The sequence below is a fragment of the Chionomys nivalis genome, chromosome 3 (assembly GCF_950005125.1).
Source record: "Chionomys nivalis chromosome 3, mChiNiv1.1, whole genome shotgun sequence".
Taxonomy (NCBI): domain Eukaryota; kingdom Metazoa; phylum Chordata; class Mammalia; order Rodentia; family Cricetidae; genus Chionomys; species Chionomys nivalis.
In genome coordinates this window covers 63,720,104-63,740,378 of record NC_080088.1, presented here as the reverse complement: position 1 = coordinate 63,740,378, position 20,275 = coordinate 63,720,104, and positions in this window count along the sequence as shown.

Here is a 20,275-nt window from a genome sequence, read left to right as displayed (position 1 = left end):
TTCTTGTATGTGTGTGTATGTAGAAGGAGCTGTGGGCCACGTCCCACCGCCCAGCTCCCAGCCACCGGCTAGCTTTACCCAAAATAATTACACAGAAACTGTATTCTTTTAAACACTGCCTGGCCCGTTATCTGTAGCCTCTTACTGGCTAACTCTCATATCTTGATTAACCCATTTCTAATAATGTGTGTAGCACCGCGAGGTGGTGGCTTACCGGGAAGATTCTAACCTGCATCCATCTCAGAGAAGAGAGCTATGGCGTCTGACTCACTTACCTTCTTCCCAACATTCTGTTCTGTCTACTCCACCCACCTATGTTCTGACCTATCAGGCCAAGCAGTTTCTTTATTAATTAACCAATGAAAGCAACACATAGAAAGAAGACCCACCTACATCATGTGTGGCTGTATATACATACAGGTCAGAGGTCAGCCTCAGGTGTGTGGCTGTGTGTACATATAGGTTAGAGGTCAGCCTATATGTCACTCTCCAGTTGTATATCTTTTTTTTCTTTTGAGACAGGATCTCTCATAGTACTAGAACCAGTAGGTTTGGCTGCCTGCCCAGCAAACCCCATGGATTTGTCTCTGCCTCCCCAGTGCTGTGTCTGGAAGTTCATTCTCTCTCTCTCTCTCTCTCTCTCTCTCTCTCTCTCTCTCTCTCTCTCATCTCTTTCCCTCTCTCTGTTTCTCTCTGTCTCTTTCTGTCTTACTCTGTGTGTGTGTCTCTATCTGTCTCTCTCTCTTTCTCATCTCTTTCCCTCTCTCTGTTTCTCTCTGTCTCTTTCTGTCTTACTCTGTGTATGTCTCTCTCTCTCTCTCTCTCTCTGTGTGTGTGTCTCTTTCTTTGTCCTAATGTGCTGGGATCAAACTCAGACCCTACGCTTGCCCCAAGCCATCTCCCCAGCCCCATGGTCTTCATTTCTCAATCAATGTGCTCCATAAACAGACAAGAACAAAGTTTAAAGGGTATATAAGTGCACACTGTACTTCATGAAGCTTTTCTGTGGAGTAGAAACTTTTACAACAAAATGTTGACAAAAGAAAGCAGTGGGCCAGGTCACACATATTCTGAGTCCACTACGCATGCCTCAGCCATGATGCTGAAGGTAACACAGCTGCTTCCAGATATGTCTCCCACTCGGGATAGACCGCTAAGGCTGAGGTCAAACTGTTTGGAAGAAATGTTGCATTGGAGAAAATGTGCCCTGGGTCTCAGATTCTGCAGGGATTGGTGACCGTCACAGCTCTCCTGTACCCTGTGAGGCCTTCTCGATGCACCATGGAGCTCTCCTTAGGAGCAGATAGGAGTTAGACCTGGGATTGTTCATAGACTTGGAGATTTTCCTAAACAAACACAAGCATCTCCTTCCCCCAGCTCATGACTGCCCTACCTCTGGGAAGGAGCTGGCAAGCTCAGAGGGGTCAAGGAGCTGGAAAGCAACCCTGACTCCTTCCTTTGAAGGTTTGCACTGGGCTGAGATGATTGGGGCCCAGGCCAGCTGGCAGGAAGGCAGTCCAAGTCGAGGCCCCCACCCCCACCCCACGGCTCCCTTGCTGGCCAGGAGAAGCTATGACATTGAAAATTAAAGGATCCTTGAGCTGACCCCAGTGTGTCCCTAACTCCTACTGGTCAGTGAGGGGGACATCAGGGTCTCCGAAGCTGTCCCCTGGTGGCTTCTTTCCCTTTCTCATTGTTGACACCAAGCTCCCTCAGGCCAGGAAAGCTGGAGAATTCTTGGACAAACGTGGTGGGAAGTCCTGAGAGAAACAAGACTTCCTGTGGACTTGGCTATGGGGGTGGTGGGACATTGCAAACAGATGTGGTCTGGTTCCTCTTCCAAGCTGGTAAAGCAACATCTGTGCAACAGCTCGGGTCAAAGGCAATCTTTAAGTCAAACACTCACTAGGCTACCAGCACTCTGCTGGGCATCTGGAAATCACCCACCCATGGGTGCTCAGCTTAAGGGCAGGTATTCAAATGCTTCCCTCCCCTCTTGCCCTCCAACCCTGCTCCCCCACGCTCTGCCTTGCTCCTAGGTGGGCAGGCAGCAAAATGGAGGAGGCCAGAAGGTGAATTCCAAGATCACCCAGCTTATCCTTTCTGATTCTCCCCCTCAGCAGAAACAGTAGTGTCCCATACTGCACTAGAGATACATTGTCATGTTAAGAAAAGAGTCTGGCCTGGAGGGAAGTTTCTCTTTTACATAAAGAGATCCAACAGCAGGATCGTGCATTTCCCTGACTAGATGAGATTTTGTATACGGCCACCATGCCAGGGCATCTGGTTTAAGTGAAATCTCAGAGTTTCAAGCACAGCTGGATAGACCTATTTCCTCTGGGAAATCCAGGGCTGCTAATAAAGAATTTTTTATTTGTTTTATTTTGTTTACCTTCCAATTTCTAAATAGTGGAGTGTTTGGAGCCTAGGGATATGAATTGCACCCTCAACTTCAATATTTTAATTGTTTAATTTGGGCATCTTTATTATGACATAAATATTGCATAGTTATTCCAACAAAGAAATGTAGTGATATTTCATTTGTATGCTAATAAATAAAGCTTGCCTGAAGATCAGAGACTAAAACAGTCCCATTGGTCAGCCTTGCAGACCAGGTAGTGGTAACACACACCTTTAATCCCCGTAGCCACACTAGGTGCCATAGAAACCAGGCAGTGCATGCCTTTAATTCCAGCCCTAAAGGGGATTATAAAACAAGAGGAGACAGCTCAGCTCACAGACACAGTCTCATTCTGAGGTTCCTGGAGTCAGGATTGTCATTTGGGACTGAGGTAGAGGTAAGAGCCAGTGTCTGGCTGTTTTGCTTTTCTCATCTTCAGGTTGAACCCCAATATCTGTCTCTGGGTTTTTATTAATTGTGCTACAAAAAGGATAATTTATTCAGCAGTCCATCCCAGATAATGCAAAATTGTTGAATTTTACTTATGCTCAGCTCAGGGTTCAAATGGTATTTCATAGCGAATACTGTATCTCCATTGCTCTGATATCAATTAAAAATAGTATTGGGGCTGCAGAGACCACTTCACAGTTAAGAGAGCAGTTAAACTCTCCAGAGGATACAATTTGACCCCAAGCACATGGCAGGTGACACATGACCATTTGTAACCTCAGTTCCGGAGGATCTGGCGCCCTCTTCTGGCATCTATAGGCATTAGGCACACGCATGGTACACAGACAAACATGCAGACAAAATACCATACACATAAAACTTAAAAAAAAATTTTTTAATTCAATGGGGGGAAGTAAATGTTGTAGGAAACTTTATCCATGTGTGTTGGAGACAACAAAGGGCTCTGAGCTGATGCTGTGCCTTGTCAACGATATGCTTTCATTTTAGGACCAGGCCCCGAGTCTTAAAAAGAAACATCAACATCCTGAGCGATTCTTGACCATAGCAAGGCTCGCCGGCATCCCTGCAGGAAAAAAAATCTCAGGAATGGTCCTTCTGTTAACAGCACAGCCTCCATCCGAGCAGCCCCAGCTTTCATGCACAGCCCCTGCAGACTGGGCACCACAGAGTCTCTGTGTGGTAGAGAACAGCCCTAAGATTTACCGTGCTACCGTTAGGAAATCGCTCCAGTTGTGAAGCGGTTAGCCGGCCCACCAGGTCTACTTTCGATTAGGTGAAAAATGATCCCATTAAAACATTGTGTTTTGCATTCTCTGGATAGCTTAGCTTCCTGACTGACATTCTTCTCGGAGCTGGGGAGGAAGTTTGACTCAGCTCGGCTCGGCTTGAAGTCCTGAGGCACAGGGTAAATGCACGGTGGATCAGGGCGGTATTCCGGAGTCAGGGGCTCCGGGGCAGCTTCTCCCACAGCTCGGGGTCACGAGACAGGAGGAGAGGGGAAAAGAGCGGGGGAGCGTTGGACTGCGACTGACGGAATGCCTGCATGTCATTGTCCTGGCTCAGTCGCTCCTTCCTGGAAAGAGGTGGGGGGGGGGGCGGGGGGGGGGCGGGGGAGGGTCCAGTCAGCCCGGGGTTTTTCAGGATGTTGCTGGCTCCATGGAGTTCTCTGGGGTCTGTTTTTTATTATTATTTTTATTTTTAATCAAGGCTTGAAGGCCGCAGAAAGAAGGATGTGAGAGAGCTCACTTGAAGTGGGATGCAAAGAGAAACCAAAGGCAAAGCAAACTCTTTCACGAGCTGCTCCTGGCAATCTCCCCGTGCAAATACTAATCAGTGAAGTGGATGCCATGTCTCTACTGCCTGCTACAACTCTTAAAGTATATTTCACGGAGTTTGGTTTTTGTTCCCCACCTCCCAACAACCAGCAATGTCATTTGGAAAATGCACAAAAGTGCCAAAGCAAAAGGAAGAGACACATTCAACCACTTCTGGAAAAAAGACATTTAACACATTTCAGGACCAGCTCTAGCTATTCCAAATGTATTCAGTTCTTCCCTGAAAGTCCTTAACGGTGAGAAAAGACCAGGTTCCTGCCAGGAATTTCTCACAATCCCTCCCACGCGTAGTTGATTAATGGGATCCTGTCAAGCTGGGTTTTAATATGCTTTCCTGTCCTGTGGCACATGGTCAGTGAACCGAGGGGCAGCATCCTGGAAAAGGCATGCGTGGAGAGCACATGACCATGGGCGGAGTCGAGTCGGGGGACTCCAGGGACTTTTATGGTGGGCACAATGAAAGAGACAATTTCTGCAGATTTGCTATGGAAGAAAAACCACAGCAGATCCACATTACAGCCCCCAGAGAACCCAGGGAGAAGCAGAGCAGAAACGGGATCTCCATAAGAAGCTGTTTTATCAGGGCGCCGGGGCAGTGGTGAAATTCTTGACCTTGGCCTATCTCTAGCACACTCTGGGTGCTGGTGGCTGGGAAGGCGGAGGGCAGAACCAAACTGGATCTCCGGTAAGCATTGACTCAGGGAAAGACAAAGTAATCAAAGGCCATTTCCCCCAGGAAGGAGGTGTTTGGGTACCAGGTTCAGGTTCCCAACTGAGGTCCATTCTGAGAAGGTCGTTGCACACACAGATTTAGGACTTCCTGAGTGTAGGTGCCTGACTCCTTCCATCTTGGGCTCCCCTTACTATGGTACAGTGTTTAACACAAATGGATGAAGGTGTGCAAGAACACAGGACAAATATTGATCAGCTCTCTGGGGAAGACAATAGGTTCCACGTTGACCGAGGTTTCTGTCCTACCCCGTCCCACAGCCGTTCAGTCTCAAAGAAATACACAGAGGTCTACATTAATCATAAACCGGTTGGCCTATTAGCTCAGGCTTCTTATTAACTCATTCTTACATCTTAAATTAGTCCATAATTCTTGTCTGTGTTAGCCACGTGGCTTGGTACCTTTTATCAGTAAGGCATTCTCATCTTGCTTCCTCTGTGTCTGGGTCATGACTACAAACTGACCCTTTCTCCTGCCTGGCTACTGGCTAATCGGCATTTTATTAAAACAATACAATATAAGTGACAGGGTATAAGACCATTGTCCCACAGCACTTCCCCCCCCCCCTTTTTCAAAACAAGAACTCTGAATCTAATCTCCTTTGTTTTGGGGGAAGTTGTGTGGGACAATGATCTTGTACCCTGTCACATATGTTGTATTGTTTTAATAAAACACTGACTGACCAGTAGCCAGGCAAGAAGTATAGGCAGGGCGACAAGGTAGAAAATATAGGTGGGGCAACCAGAACAGGAGAATTCTGGGAAGAGGAAAGGGTCAGTTTGCAGTTGTGACCCAGACACAGAGGAAGAAAGATGAGAATGTCTCGGTGATAAAAGGTACCAAGCCACATGGCTAACACAGACAAGAATTATGGACTAATTTAAGATGTAAGAATGAGTTAATAAGAAGCCTGAGCTAATAGGCCCATCAGTTTATGATTAATGTAGACCACTGTGTGTTTCTTTGGGACTGAATGGCTGTGGGACTGGGTGGGACAGAAACTTCAGTCAACTGTTCTAGATCACCCTGAGTGCAGGACGAAGGTGGAACAGAAGGGAAGTTGGTTTAGCACAATAAAATACTTTTTCCAAAGAGCATGTCAACTGGAGACATGCCCCAAATGATAACGCTAAAAGAGAAGATGTAGGCGAACTTTCTCATAGGGACCGCTAGTTCACAAATAATGACATGGAGACTTATTATTAATAATAAATTCTTGGCCTTAGTAGCTTATGCTTGTTCCTAACTAGTTCTTATAGCTTAATCCATATTTTTTAATTTATGTGCTGTCATGTGGCTAGTTACCTCCCCTCTCGTACTGTTCATGATGCTTCCTCCTGATCTGATTGATGACTCTGCCTTCTTCCCAGAATTCTCTTTCTTCCCTGAAGTCCTGCCTGACTATTGGCTGTTTAGCTTTTTATTACACCAATCACAGCAATACATTTTTACACAGAGTACAGGAATATCTCACAACAAGATGACACATTATTAGTTTCTAGAAAACTTCAGTTAATCTGTTGCAAAGCCTATTTCTAACTAAGGCCAAGGGTGAGCAAAACTTTTCATAAAGAAAGAATTATGGAGCCCCACGGTTTAATCACACACCTTTAATTCCAGCACTCGGGAGACAGAGGCAGGTGGATCTCTGTGAGTGTAAGGTTAACTACAAGAGCTAGTTCCAGGACAGGCTCCAAAGCTACAGAGAAACCCTGTTTCAAAAAACTAAAAGAAAAAGAAAGAAAGAAAGAAAGAAAGAAAGAAAGAAAGAAAGAAAGAAAGAAAGAAAGAAGAAAGAAAGAAAGAAGAAAGAAAGAACAAAAGAAAGAACAAAAGAAAAGAAAAGAAAAGAAAGAATTGTGAGAGATGGCTGTGTAAGCAACCTCTGCATAAAGCAACTCTACAAAAGCCATTAGATAAGAGAATTTTCACTCAGCATGGTCAAAAGCATAGGAATGACCATCTTGGATCCTCAATCCTGGGAAAAGCTCCTCAAGTATCTTCAAATTCCTCAAACATCCCTCAGGTCACATCTAAATCACCAGCCAAGACCACCTACAGAAACCTCGAGCTTGGGAAGGCTGCAAAGTGTCCTGTAGCGTCTTTCCAATGCCTAACGCCTGAAAAGAAATAAGTAAACAAACAAAAAAAGAGACATAATCATTGTTGGAACTAAATTGTGGGTTTCGAGTCTTCCTAGTCTCTCAGGCTGGTGTCCAAGACAACGGTGTGACCCAGACTGGTGCTCCAGGTCTGGAGTGTGGTGCTGTTTCGCCAGTGCAGGCTCTTTGCCAGGGACTGTGTTCCCCGGCCTTCCTTGCGTCTAAGTGAGAAGACAGACTGATCTTTGCCAACGGGATGGCACTAGAACCACTACATTTCCCTGATGGCGCATGTCTTCGCTGCGAAGTGCATCTCGGCCATGTGCTGCTCTGGCATTCAGCTGCTGAGTGAAGAGGATTTTTCAGTCCTAGCGGAGGGACCAGTTCCAGAGAGAGTGCCAGCTGAGAGGACTTTGAAGATTCTCAGTGCCAAAGAAAATGATAGACTCTCCAGTTGCTCCTAGCTAATCGCTACCCATCGTGTATACAGACTGCAATGCCACACACACGCTAGAAATAAGTACTAGTAAGGTATGTTTACTGAAAGTAAGAAGTGTCTGGATCGTGGGAGACGGCCTGGGAACTCCTGCGTTTAACTGTGGCATTGTTACAGCGCCGCTATGATGTCCTCAAGGTTCATGTGCAGCTTGCTTAATTCCCTGGTGCTGAAGTCTTATGGGATGTGATAGGAACTTAGGGGGTGTGGCCTCACTGGAGGAGAAGGTCACTGGGGCTGTGTCTAGGACAATTGCAGCTGAACCCAGTCTTTTCCTTCTGTGTGGGTTAGTTTTTTTTTTCTTTTTCTGTCACCAGTGAAGGCCATCTGGGAAGAGGGAACATTAACCAAGGAAATCCTCCATAGGATTGGCCTGTAGGCGGGTCTTTGGGGCTTTCTCTTGATTAGCGATTGATGTGAGTGTGCCTGCTCATTGCAGGTGGTACCGTCCTGGGCTGTAGAAGAAAACAGGTTGGGCAAGCCAGTGAGCAGCGCTCCTCACGGTCTCTGTTCCAGTCCTTGCCTCCAGGTTTTCTGCTTTGGCTTCCCTCAGTGATAGAGTATGATCGAGATGGGTAAGCCAAAATAAATAAATAAATTAAAAATTCCTCCTCAAGTTGCTTTTGGTCACGGTCTTTATCACAGCAGTAGAAATCAAGTGAAGACCCTGCTTTTTGCTTACTGCACACCGGGAGCTGGGTCACCTCTGCCTTGTGTTCATGTCACCAGAATCAACAGAGCCAAGGACTAGTGGCTGAAATACCTGAAGCTGTTACTCCTTTATCCTTAAATCGCTTCCACTGGCCACTGTGCCACAACAAAGAAACATTTAGCACAGAAATGCGCGAACGGAAAATACATTCGTGACCGGAATGACAGTTTGAAGTTCTCTAACATGGGACATGGATCACTCCAATTCACACCGAGACCAGACAGCCTTGTTTAGAGAGCAGGCTTGGGAACAAGGAGCACCAAGGAGTCATTGGCACAGAGAAACTCAGTGGACACTTATATAGCTAGTGGAGGAAGCCCTGGGTGAGTACGTTCAGAAATCCCACCTTCCAAGGAGAAGAGTGTGCTGGAGGAATCAGATGGAACCAAATGGAATGAGGACACCGGCCTCCCACTCCTCTCCAGGGTCAGAGAAGGGGGCAACAAGGGAGCTTTGACAAGGACTGCCTGGCGAGGCTCTGAAGCCTAATCACGCTAACACTGAAAACCTGAAAGTCTGCACAACTGCCCCCCAAACAGACCAGTTCTCTCAGCTACATCTTCCACCAGGACTCTGAGTTAGCAGAAGCTTAACCATAGAGAAAATTAATTTTAAATAATGGCCAGAGAGTTCTTTCTGTTGTTTTTTTTTAATTAGTTTACTTATCTGTATGTATAGGTGCCTTGCCTGCATGTATGTCTGTGTACCGTGTACATACCCGGTGTCCATGAAGACCAGAAGAGGACTTTGGATCCCTTGGGACTGGAGTACAGACAGTTGTGAGCTGTCATGTGGCTGCTGGGAATTGAACTCGGGTCCTCTGGAGAAACAGCTAGTGCTCTTAACCGCTGAGCGATTCCTTCTGTCCTTTCTGTTGGTCTGAATAAGATCTTGCTAATTTCTTTTCCTGCTGAGTGGTATCCTCTGCTCCAAATTTTAAAAAGATTTTTTTTCTTTCTGGCACACTGAACAGCTCCAGCTTCTCATGATCTCCCTGATCATATGAATTGGGAAATAGAACAAATTGCTCTCCCATGAGGATAGCAGGTGCCCCCCAGGCCTGCTGTAAGCACACACAAAGCTGCTTGGAGGAACAGTTGAACACACTGGATTGCAGGTGAACCTGGTAGCCATCACTGAAGATCCATTTTATTTGCACAAAATCACCCTCAGAATTTTACAAGGGTTCAGAGCTTATTGTACACCTAAATGCCAAGCAAATTCTTTTTTTAAAGGTTTTAAAAATTATATTTATTTTCTTTCTCACTTTCTGTGTATATGCGTGTGTGTGCATGTGTGTGTGTATGCGTTCGTGTGTGTGCATGTGTGCACGTGTGCGTGTATGCGCTCGTGTGTGTGCATGTGTGTGTGTGTTGTGTGTGTGTGTGTACCACATTGCATATTGCATGTGTGGTCGGGGGACAACTCTTGAGAGTGAATCCTCTCTTTCCACCCAGGAAGGAACTTGGGTCATCAGCTTTGGCAGCAAGCGCCGTTAGCTGCCGAGCCATCTGGCTGGCTCTTGGTCAATCTCTTCCACCAGGAAAATACAACACTTGTACCTTCTCTGAAGCCAGCCAGACATGGTACTTCAAAGGTTAGCGGTGTCCCTGAAAAGACCACGTCCTGGTGCGCTCTCTGTTCTGTAATGAACACATGATCAAAAGCAGTTTGGGGGAGAGAGGCTTTGTTTGCCCTTCGGTTTACAGTTCAGCATCCAGGGAACCTGCTGGCAGGAACTAAAACAAAACTGCTGCTTCCCGGTTTGCTGAGCCTGCTTCCCGGTTTGCTGAGCCTGCTTTCCTACACAACCCAGGACCACCTATTCAGGGGGGCACCACCCAAGTGGGCTGGACCCTCCCACATCAATCATTAATCCAAAAACTGCCAGGGCTGTGGAGATGGCACCACACGGTTAAGAGCGCTGGCTGCTCTTCCAGAGGACCCAGGTTCAATCGCCAGCACCCACGTGGTGGCTCACAGCCATCTGCAACTCCAGTCTGGGGTGTGTAGAGGGGGGATCCCACACAACCTCTTCAGGCCTCTGAGAACACTGCGTGCACATGGTACATGGATATGCATGCAGGGCAAACACTCGTACACATAAAAATAAGTAGTTTTAAAAAATGCCCACAGACTTGCCTACACAGCAGTCTGGTGGAGGCGTTTCCTCAACTTGGTTTTGTTTGTTTGTTTTGTTTTTCTCTTCTAGGTGGCACTAGCTTATTTCAATTTAAAACAAAACAAGACAAAACACAAACTAACCAGCACAGACGGATTCAAATGGAAGCTGCGTGCAAATCTGGTTCCGTCGTTAATCAGCTGCTGTGACTTTGACCCATTGTCTCACCTCTTGGGGCCTCAGTCCCATGTGTTAAATGAGTAAGCAGTGCCTGTCACACAAATGCCTAAGAGTGGATGGAGAAGCATACCAGTTATTGGAGTTCCTGGAGTAGAAGAGCTCGTCAGTGTTAGCTATCAAGGTCATGAGGAACATTTCCTGCCTCACCCCATGATCTAATCCTAGAAGAGATGTTTCCTGTAAAGCAAGCAGCAGGAGCCCCAGGATTTATTGCCAAGTCCCTGGCTCCCTGGCTGGCTAGCCTAGGCAAATGGTCCTGGCTCTCCAGTTCTGATTTCCTAGGGAGTCTGTTATGGAATCATCCTTTTGTAAGCTGTGAAGATGTGTCTCTGCCAAGGCGCCTTCTGATTGGTTTAATAAGAGCTGACCAGCCAGTAGGAAGGCAGGAGGTATAGGTGGGACAGCCAGACAGAGGAGGGATACTGGGAGGAAGAAGGGCAGAGTCTCGGGAGTTGCCGGAGAGGCAGAAAGAAACAAGATGAATGTATCATGTTGAAAGAAGGTACAGCCACACAGCAGAGGGTAGATAAGAAATATGGGTTGATGTAAAATATAAGAGTTACCTATTAACCAGCCTGAGCTATTGACCAAACATTTATAATTAACAGTAAGTCTCTGCATGGTTATTTGGGAGTGACTGCAGAGACAACTCCACCTACAGGACTCACTGCTGGATCAGTTAAGGTTGTGCTGTGGAAACACAAGGGACCTGCCCCCTCCATCTTGGAGTGGTAATGAGTTCTCTGCCCATGAAGGGAGGCAGGGGGCAAGCTGAACAGCCATTCGCTTGGGGATAGAGCAGGGAAGATTCCATGGTCAACAAACAGCAACGCACACGTTGCTTGGGGGTCACCTCCAGACTAAATCTGCCTCCCATACAGATATGCTGAACCTTCCAGAAACTGGTCTTCATTGCTCCACCAAACAGCTACATAGAGAAAATCTGTGAGTCAGTCAGCCTGTTCCTGTTGGTCCACCCAGACTGGAACACAGTAAAAGCCCAAACAAAACAAGTGTGGCTCTCACAAGCAGGAGGACGATAAGGGGTCCGGTTAGAGGCTTTGCCCAGTGACCCACTGGCTGTTCATTCTGTGAATTCTGCCCAGGAATTTACAAGGAATCCAAGGTCTGTGACTGGAAAACTGGGAAGAGAGCCATCAGGTCGGGTTGGCAGCGAGAAGCTGGGCAAAACAGCAGAAATCTGGTAAGAACTCAGTGGGCAAGGTTTATCCACAGTTCCTCCCTCCCCTCGGAAGTGCTAAGGAAGACAACGCTGCCTTATCCCATAGCCTAATCTCCTTTCTAACATGGAACTGAACACTGAGTCCTGGAGACAAGGAGGTGGACCCATTGCCAGCAATGACATCATTGAGCAGAACAAGCCAAGCCAAGACCCTGTGACTCCAACAATGACTTCCCCGTTCAACATCACTACGTCAACACAGTCTTCAGGAAGGTCTCGGCCCCTGCAGGTCTAGTGCCTGTCTGTTCCCACAATGCTTTTCTGCAGACATTTGCCACTCTCTCCAGTCAAAGGCGGTTAAGCACTTGTCAAGATGTCCCAGACAGAGTCTCTCTGCAATTGCTCACATTCCCCGAAGGGAAGAGTGACCGCCTCACGGCCTCACTTGCGCGTCCCTGGCTGCTTGCGGGATGGTGCTGAGTTTAGGAAGCCCGGCTTTTTGAAATGGATAGTCCTGAATTCAAGTTATACTTTTTAACCTGTGCAACCCTAGACAATTTACTTAATATCTCTTTGCCCCAGGTCCTCCAAGTTTTAAATGAGAATGAAAACAGAAACCGTTTCCCAGCGCAGTCAGAAAGATAAATGGATTGTTGGCATCCAGAGTCCCGCACAGTGCCTGAATGTGGTAGGGGCAGAATAGAGCTGTGACAGTCACGGGTACCCCCATTATTCACCAGCCCCGGATTGCCGCAGGGAAGTGTAGTTTTGTAAGTGGAGAAAAACTCTGCTCTCCTGAAGTAAGTATGGCCCCCAGAGCAGCTTTCTCCCCTGCTGTGGGCCACCCACAGTCCCCTATCCTTGATGTCATCATTAGACTGTTCCCCCATCACTCTAGAAGAGAGGATGGAGGGCCAGATGTTCCCAGAGTGGGAACATCCCAAGGCAACACAGTAAGCAAAGGAAGCTGAAGGAGGCAGCTTAGATGTCTCTTAGGGAAAGCAGCCTTAAAAGAGCTCTGGCCTCTTCCTCCCTCTTGATAAATGCCCTTCGTTTCTCCAGCCAGAGCGGCTTCCAAGATTCAGTCTTGGTTGAGGTTATTTGTTTTCCCCGAACAGTGGCCTCAGTGCTGTCTTTCTAGGGATTTGTAAGCTCTGAGAATGCTCACGGCCCCCGAAGTCACTGCTTCCTCCCAACTCACTCTCCTGAAGGCAAGGAGGCCTCCACCTCCTCTGCGGGATAAAAACTCCTGGACTGGAGAGATGGCATCTCTGCCACTGAAACTCACAGCGTCCTGAATGCTGACAGATGCACCAGACCACTGGGCACCCAGGGCTGAGCCTTTGCTGCTCACCCCGGTGTTCGTGGGTTCTCAGAACAGGGGAAGAAAGGACTGGTGGGGACCCACCTGCTCCAGGGGGCGGGGCCCACTAGTACACAGGTAGCCACAAGACTGGCAAGGGAGTGAAGTGTGCGCCCCCAGCCATGTGATTGTGTCACTTCCGTCTCAACAAGGTCCCAAGGTCCTATGGAGATCTGGGACTTGGCAAGTGCTGGGAGGGAGCAGAAACTCCAGGGCGCATGAGCAACGCTCCTGGGTGCACGAGCAATGTGCGGGGAGGGCGCAGAAAGTCCAGGGCGCATGAGCAGAGTCCAGAACGTTCTAAGAAGGAGGGCGGGACCAGAGTGCCTAGCATAAGTGCCTGAGGGAGTTTGCAGTTGCTGCAACTTTGAGCTAAACTTGGGGTTCTCTGGGAAGCAGTCAGAGAAAACAGGAGATTTGGGGTTACCCTGCACTAGCTGCATGCAGGCCATCCATTGGGCTCCCCACGAATTCAAGCCCTCCAACCCTGTCTTAGCTGGAAGCCTGGTTATTGGCTACCAGTCAGGCAACAGGGGAAGAGCACATTGAAATTTTGGGGGATACACCTGTAAAATTTCTTTCTCCATCATATCCTAACACTTGCCTTGCAGTATGAGGAGCCCTGACTCCCCTCCCCCAAGTATCAGGCTTTAGGTTTTAGGACAAATGTACCTAGTGCTAACTCTGGAATAAGAAGAGCCAGCTCCAACCCACCCCCTTCCTTCCACACTAGGATACATGTAAGTGGTGTGCTTACTCGAGCCCCCCTGATGCCCTCAAGCATACCTTTTGAGCAGACAATCATCGCGTCAGATACAAAGCCTAAATGCCCATGACCTGGATGGTTCTGACTTGAATCGGGGCCTTAGTGCCTCCCTGGTGCCTGGGACTCTGAGTTCTTTGACACTGTAGCCCTGAGGTGAGGATTTTGCCTGTCAGGGTCAGAGGACTTCTCAAATTGAAGTTGATCTGGTGTGTGGGTCGCCGGAGTAGATGGCATCCTCTGGTCACTGTTTACAAGGACAATGTCTAGAAAGGACTCTCTGGTCACTTCCTTCAGCCCTTCTTGTAAGACCCTGGCAGTTATTGCTATGAGTCCTCGATGACACCTGCAGTGGCCCAGAGGAACTGAGTCTGCACATGGCACTTGAGACCTGAGGGTGGCTTGTGATGGAGACAGCTAGTGAAAAGGTCCCTGTGCCCTGTGCCTAAGCTCAGAAGGGCAAGGAAGGTTTAGCTGGCTGCCTGTGTCCTGACCAGAACTGAGGATTCAGGATAACTCAGCTTAAGGGTTTCTTGAGTTCCTACAGGAACAGTCTGTAGGCTGAATTTAGATAAAACCAAAAGCAGATGGCCTCAAGGAGATCGCAATGAACGGTTCAGGCAGAAGACAGAGGGTGTCGACAGGAGGCTTTGCCGCTGTGACAAATCCTTCTTTCACCTCTTCCCCAGATTAACGCTCCCGGCTCCTCCCTTGGCTTTCAGCTCAAAGACATTTCCTTGAAGAAGTTTTCCCTGCCTCGGGTGACTCAGGTAATTCCTGGTTATATACTCTCCGGGCTACAGGTTCCACTCCCCAGCAGCGCTTGTCCCTGATAATATGTACAGTTCTCTGTGTGGCTATTGGATTACTTCATGTCCCCTGGATAGGCTGATTAGAGTAGGGCAGGTCCATTTCCTTCTGCACACCGTGCTGAGTGCCAGGCATAGGAAGAACGCTATGAAGGCCCAGTGGAAAGTACATGGGAAGGAAGTGGATACAGGACTGGGTCACTGTCGGAGTTCTGCCAGTGCACAGCTGGCGGCCTCTACAAGGACGGGACCTGGCAGAAAGGGAACGGGAGGGAAGGGCTTCCTGAAGGAGACAGTGGGTTAGGAGAAGCTAGGTGTTGGCAAGTGGAGATGCACCAGTTATTCCTAGTGGAGTAAGTAGAGATGGCACTAATGGTGGGGACAGCGATACAGCCCTACTGCCAGCTGCTGCAGCCTGAGGACTTCCTTTCATCTTTTAGGGACCTCAGCTCAGGTAAAACTGGACGCTCAGTTTCAAAGCAGAAGAGAATTTCAGGACCAGCCGGTATGAAGCACAGTTGGAGTTTATTAAAATGAGAAAAGTAGATGTGGTGGTCCAGACTTTAATCTTGGCTCTGGGGAGGCAGAAGCAGGAAGATCTCTGTGAGTTGAAGGTCAGCCTGGTGTATATCCAGGTTAACCATGGGTACACAGTGAAACTCTGTCTCAAAGAAAATAAACAAACAAACAGAAAGAAAATAGAAAGGCACTCAGAGAGAAAGAAAAGAGTTCACATCATGGTTGCCAACTTCTCAAAGAAAAGTTGTAGTTTATTAGAAGATATGTTAATAGAGCGTATTTTATTCTTCGACAGTTTAGATATAAACAATGCATCTTTGTGCATCCCTGACTCCCCCCTTTCCCACTCCCCCAGGAATACCCAACATATCCCCCTTCCCTCTTTATGTCTTTTCCTTTCTTTTTAATAGCCCCCTGAGTCCCATTAGCACTGCTAGCTGGAATGGCGACTGGCCTTGTTCGCCTGATCTTGTTCAGGTCCTGTGCAGCTTACTGTATCTGCAATGAATTCATGGGTGTAATGGCCACATTGTGTCCAAAAGACAGAATTTCATAGCCCTCCTCCTCATCCTCTGGCTCTTTCCTTCTTTCTGCCCATCTCCAGTGTTCCCTAAGCCTCACGGTGGTGGGAAGAAGTTTGATAGAGATGGCCCATTTAGAGATAAGCCTTCTCAGCACTTTGACCAGTTAACTGCTGACCACTACAGAGAGAAGCTTCTCGAACTAAGGTTGAGGGCAGCACTGTGTCTGTAAACATAAACATTTAGAAAGCGGTCAACAGTATGTCCATTTAGCAAAACAACAGTAATGGGCTCCTCCCTAGGGCCTGTAATTTTTTGAGTCACAGGCTTTTGGCCAGGTTAATGGTACCAGGCTTGAATTCCTTCCTAGAAAGCAGGCCTTAAATCCAATTCAGAGGCAGTGCCTCCACAGCATTCACGCCACTATTGCCCCGGTTGGAAGATCTTATCTGGCAGGTCAGTATTGTCTGTAACAAGCAGTGTCGGCTGCAGTATGCCCTGATGTCTCCTCTCCCACGGCAGCTTTCTCATTCATCACTAGGAATGCTAGTCAACAGGGAGGAAGCTTTCAGGCCCGTTCCAGCTTAACTTCTCTATGTTAAAAGATTTCTAACATAGATTTAAGCGTGGATGATAACAGAGAGAGGTGTTCTAGAAAAGAATAAGACATACCCAAGTGCACTCACTGTGGGCTCCTCGACAGAGACACAACTAAGCGTGTTAGCACTAGCCATGCACACCATTTTGCTGGCTCTCAAGTTACATATCAAAATGTTGTTCTTTTCCTTCTCTTGTTGTTGGTAAGTGCGATGACAGGGTGGCTCTAACACTTGCAGGGAACTGTAATCTGATCGTGTAAACCCAGGAGCCACTTGGGTAGTGTGGAAGGCTGGGTCACATCTTTTTCTGTAAATCGGGTTTCTCATGAGATTCTTGGAAAAACCGTTGGCCTACAGCTGGTTTGTGAAGGGAGAAAGGCCTTGTGATGAGAATTCCGGGAATAAAGTTGTCTACATTGGCTGATTAACTCATTAGGACTTCAAATAGGTGGAGAGGTTGGAACCGTGCAGTTTTAAGCAGAATTACAATTTATGTGATCATCGGTCCAAATGAACAGCCATCCCTCGCCCTGGCTGTGCCAGACCTAACGTCCTGCTATTCGCCAGGCCTGATAGCCTAAGAATAGTCGGAAATCTTTGCAATACAGTAACGTGAAAGAACTCTATTGTCCGTCAACCAAGGGCTAAGACTGCTATGACAGCTAATGCCCACAGCCGAGGTTTCTTCACCGTGCTCTGCCTACTTAACGTTTCCACAGATGCATTTTAAAACCATTTTGATTTATACATTTCTCTGTGCTGTTACCATAAAAATCCCATGAAATTGTTTCTACGTTGGAGCATGGAACCTGTGGTCTCCCAGCTCCGTGTTCCTGGCCATGGCCATACTTTTACTCCAGAACGGATTCTCTCATTACCTTTGAGTTGGGAACTGTCGTTTTTGCCTGGACAGTCTAAACAAGTGTTAACTGTGTGGAAATTCTTGATTCTCACCTGGCGAGCGGCTTTGATCAGACGGTGAGGTAATGACTACTTCCCCTTCCCAGGTCCCCACAATTTTCCCTTTCTATCCCATCTCAGTGGAAGCTGCAATTCTCTGCAGCACAGGTGAGGAGCAGATTGGGAAACGAGATAATGGCAGCATGACAAAGCCGGGGATTGTGACTTTGGGATGCTCCCCCGGGCCTGAAAGAGGCTGGTCCCAGAAGGGTTACAGCAATTGGGACAAAACCAGAGCAGAACAAGGACATCCAGTTAAGGACACAGCACAGGCCCACCCCTCAGCTACCTGGGAGGAGGGCTGGCACCAGAGTCCCCCCTAAGCAGCTGTGCGGCCTCCATGGTGTGCAGGCTGGGCAGTAGGACAATGCCCCTCTGAAGTACCTGAGGTGTGGTTCTCACCCTGTCTGCTGCAGTGATCCCTGCCTCTCCTCCTTTGTCTGGTCTCTGGAAGATGGAGACATCCAGGTGTCCCGCATGGCAGGTGCGTGTGATACAAGGTGTCCTGGACATTCTCTGCTTGGTCCTCAGGTCCCTCCCTCCACCCTTCTCCACCCTTCCCTGTGCCTTGGGAGGAGATTCTTCGGGGCTGTCAGCCTAGCTGACTCACCTTTGGCTTCCACTGGGTTTAGCTGTACGCACAATAAAAACCTTATCAGGTCTCTGTCCCCACGTTGCTGGCACCTTGGAATTTCCTGTGTGATAAGGAATGCTTTGTTATGCATAATGACTTTTTTTTAAAAGCCACCAGAGTTCATGCTAATGAGATGACTCAATACTGGGCCGGTTAGCTTCCCAGAAGGACTGGTCACCAGAACAGACTGAATGAATCCTTAAAGGGTCAGAGACTTTAGCTCCACCCTAATCTCCACAGAGGGAGAGGGCTAGGGAGAGCATTATAGAAGAGATCTGGGGAGATGGTGTGCCCATTGAAGGTGTGAAAGCCATGGAAGTTCTGTACCACCTGCACACACACACACACACACACACACACACACACACACCACCTGCCAGGCAACCTGTTCTGGGTTCTTTCACTGGGTAGTTTCCTGCTAAGGACTACACTTCCCAGCTTCCCTTGCAGCCAGGCCAAGATGCTCTGGAAAGAAGGTATTATGGTATGGTAGTTATTTCCTCCCCTATAAGGGGTCCCACCTTCTTCTGTGGTAGGCATTTTGCATCCACACATGGATGCGCCTTACCCTGTACATGGTCCCACCTATCTGAGGCCAAATGCTTCCTTCTTCCTGCCCTTTCTGTCCCTCTTTAAGCACACATGTCCCTCGTAATCTAGCCGTAAACTGCTGACCATGGGTGTCTCCTGAGCACCATAACTCCTTCTAGTGAATTACTGAACCTATGAAGAAATTATGTGAACTGCAGGTATGTAGGAAGCCTGCCTGGACCTTGTGTCTGCTGTCTGAAGTGAGGGCACTCTGGGGACTCTGGACTAGCTCTGGAAGATAGTATTGTTGCAGCATAGAAAGGGAAATCATGGGGACATGGAATGGGGGAGCCCCTCACCGCAGGCTAGCTAATGTTTGTTGCCAGCTAAGACTCAACAATTCTCAATTAACATATACTGTGAAGGTTCCTGGACATAGGAGCAATATTTCATTTATATAGAAATATTTTCAAATAAGAGTGCTAAAATAACGAAGAACCAAGATGAAGGTCTTAGTATATATAACTTCAGGTATGGCCTCACTTCTCTCCTAGACATTTTCTGGGAATCTCACAAATAAGACTGAGGCAGGAAAATTGGGAGGGGGCACAGAAGAAATGAGTCCCTGATCCAAGTGTACCAGGAGAAAAGCAAGAATTCTAGCACCAACTGCTTAACGCCTTGTTCCCTTCCGAGTTGTAAACCTGCAAAATCTAGGCATCTCACCAGAAACCCCCGTTACAGGAAGAAGATGTGTACTAACCCCATTGTGCAACCAAAATTCACCTCTTTGAATTGTGGTTCCTTTCAAGGCATCTCTGGAGCTCCCACACTATCAAAATATAGAAAAAGAGTTTCTTAGAAATCTTTTGAGATATAACTTGAGAGTCAAACACAATGGTGTACAGGGCTGATGCAGAGACAGTTAATTATGCCTCTCCTTTCTCCAGAGCGACAGGTGGTATGCCTGACTCTCTCCCACTCTCTTAGGGAGCACAGACCCACCCTTAGAAGTGTATGTGGTTTTTTTCTGAGCACTTTTCTCTTCACTTTCATGTTTAATCCTTAAGATTTTTTTGACATTTAAACAATTTGTGTGTGTGCTCACACACACATGTACATGCTTTGTGAGTGTGTGTGTGCATGTGTGCACTGTGTGCACGCACATGCATGTGTATGTATGTGTGTGTGCCACAACATGCATATGGAGGTGAGAGGACAGGAGAGCTTGGTTGTGGGTGGGGACAGCGCTCCTACTGATGAATCAGCCACCATGGAGTGACCACACACGTGCCGAGTCCCACCCAGGGCAATCATCCTGGCAAGCAGGCTGTTTGCCACCTGGCGACTCTGGGAACAACATATTGACCAGCCCTTTTTCTGAAAAACAAAGAAGCTATGGTAGGGGAGGGAGCCAGCTATTCAAGGTGACTTCTGTTAGGGAAATGGGGTCCCCTTATTTGACTCCTGTCTCCCTCCCATTTTATCAGAAAAGGCACTTAGCATACTCTCTTTAAATTGTGTTTACATTATCTAAGGTCTCAGGTCAATTAATTTTGAGCTTTTGTGCTCATTTCTCTCTGAAGAATACCTGCCTCATTTTATTTTTCTCATTTTAGTGTGTTATTTTGAGAGTAACCAGAGAACAAATTTCCAGCCCCAAGAGGACATCTTATCTTTGCTATTTTTTTTTTCATTTAAAGAGTTTTGTTTGCTGCCTTCTGTCCTTCTCCCTATACTCTACTTTGAATTTCACTCCAGCCAAGCGCGATAACATTGTTCCCC